This window comes from Nannospalax galili, unplaced genomic scaffold, assembly GCF_000622305.1.
Source record: "Nannospalax galili isolate Female #2095 unplaced genomic scaffold, S.galili_v1.0 scaffold645, whole genome shotgun sequence".
NCBI classification, from domain to species: Eukaryota; Metazoa; Chordata; class Mammalia; order Rodentia; family Spalacidae; genus Nannospalax; species Nannospalax galili.
In genome coordinates this window covers 611,532-613,980 of record NW_008353556.1, presented here as the reverse complement: position 1 = coordinate 613,980, position 2,449 = coordinate 611,532, and the positions used below count along the sequence as shown (strand labels likewise).

General features: G+C 41.2%; 1 pseudogene; it reads left to right on the top strand.

Annotated features, from left to right (window-relative positions):
• The first annotated feature begins 1,153 nt into the window (after positions 1–1,153).
• On the top strand, positions 1,154–2,067 carry LOC103748161 (annotated as a pseudogene).
• The last annotated feature ends 382 nt before the right edge of the window (positions 2,068–2,449 follow it).

Sequence of the window (2,449 nt, the reverse complement as noted above, 5' to 3'; positions counted from 1 at the left end):
AGGAGGAAGAGGAGGAGGAAGAGGAGGAGGAAGAGGAAGAGGAGGAGGAGAAAGAGGAGGAAGAGGAGGAGGAGGAAGGGGAGGATCTGGAAAAGGAGACAGAGGAGGTGTAAGGAAACATATCATTTAGGATTCACATATGCTTCAAAACATCAAGTTCTACATATTAAATACACACAATTTAACCAGTTGATGTAAAACATTAAATTAATTTTTAAAGTAAAATATGAAAAAGAAATCACAGCAAAATAATATTTATGGAGTTGAATAAAATAATAAAATTAAGCCTTTGTAAATTAAATGACAACAATAATAAAATGATTGAGTTTCCTCTCAACCAAATCAATGTCTTTGTATTTGGACAGTGACGTTGATGAATGAATGGACCTCAGAGATTATTTAGGGAGGCTGATGTGGTTTGATTCAAATAGATGAAAAACGTCCTTCACTAAAACTCAAGAGGCCCACCAGAAAATGTCACCTCAGTACCAATCCACGAAGGCCATGCCCTGCAGTTTTTTTAACTTGATGAGACACTGATGGAAAGGATGGGGGTGCAGAGTAGTACTGTCCTATGAGATGGGGGTCATCTTGGCATGAAACACAAACATTTAAAAGCTACACATTTGCTTTGCCTCAATAGCAATGCTGTGTGGCATGTCAGCCACAACAAACCCAAAGTTGCACTGTGTGCTCAGAGATGCTAGTCACATGGAAACATTTTGACAGGTATATTTGGGCACAGGCAGAGGGAGGTGCCTACACTTACTGTGAGCCAGATAGGCTTTTAAGGGACAGGTGTCCAGAAAGTACCTTTTATTCAAAGCTCCATTAAATGACCAGTATCTCCATTCACTGATTAAAATGGGAGGTGGATTCATTGGCTATCCTGCCTAGACTTGCACAGTTAAAACTGAAGCAAGAAACAGAACGTGTGGAGTCCTGTCCTCTAATTCCTGTTTTAACTGTGATTCCAAACTGCATCCACAATTCCTGCTCTCTAGTATAAATTTTCTTTAATAATACGAACAATTTCAGAGTGCAAAGCACTCTGAAAACTGACACCAGCCCATTAGTTTCCTATAGTGTCAATCTCCACACCATAAAAAAGTTTGGTTTTTTTTCAGTTTGGCACTGAATGGACTTCCGGATCATGTCTGGTGTCCCCACCAATTATAACAGAGAACATGGAGGCCCAGAGGGAATGGACCCCAATGTTGTCTTCATCAAGGATAACTGATGATATGAATTTAAAGGAGTCTCTTCTTTGAGGCATCTGTGTTCATGGTTTTGAGAAGACTTCAGCTGTTCAGCAGAGAGCTATTATTCCTCGCATTAAAGATCCAAAAGGTAATTTTGGCACTTGGATACTAAATGGGAGCAAGCTGTCAGGCCTAATTTGGAAGAGCAAATGTTCTAAATGAGATTCAGAAGCTACAGTCTGAAGTCCCGCACATTGGTGGTACACCAGTTTAGTATGGTGAACAGAAGATGTCCTTCTCCAAAATGGACCAAAACGTTTGTTTCGGATGAAGGAGACCAAATTCTCAGCTGAGGGTATAAAGATCAACTCTATGAGATTTTCCAAAAATTAAACACAAGCATTCAGATTGTGTTGTTTTCTGCCACAATGTCAACTAATGTGTTAGACGTCACCAAAAAATTCATGAGCGATCCAATTTGAATTCTGGTTAAGGAGGAAGAACTTACCCTTGAAGGAATTAAGCAGTTTATAGAAATGTTGAAGGAGAGGAGTGGAAGTTGGATGCACTTTGTGACTTGTACAAGGCATTGACTATTACACAGCAGTTATTTTTCTCAATAAAAGGCAAAGGTGGACTGGCTCACCGAGAAAATGCATGCCAGGGACTTCATGGTTTCTGCTCTGCATGGTGACATGGAACAGAAGGAGACGGATGTCATCACGAGGGAATTCCGATCCGGATCAAGCCCTGTTCTATCTCTACTGACTTGTTGGCTCGAGGGATTGATGTACAACAATTGTCTTTGGTTACAAACGATGATCTTCCTACCAATCGTGAAAACTAGGTGCATAGGCATCAATAGCAGCAGGTGACGATGAGCTGGCACTAGAAACGACATAACTTAGGATGTGGACTCATAAGTGAGACAGCACACTGCTCGGATAAAGAGCGAATTGAATTGGCAGAGGGGGTCGATGTGGGAGGAAAGGTGTGGCTACAAACTTTGTTACTAGGAGGACAAGAGGATTCTTCGTGACATTGAGACTTTCTAGCATACTGGAGTGGAGGAAATGCCCAAGAACGCGGTGGACCTTACTTAATTCCTGGGATGAGAGAGTTTGGAATGCAGTGCTCACCATTGCTGAATAGGCGATCGCAACGTGCACAGTGCTTTTTGGAGGAATATTTGAGTTTTATCTCAATGCTCATAGTGGATCACAAATACAGATTCCGATAGCAAAGTG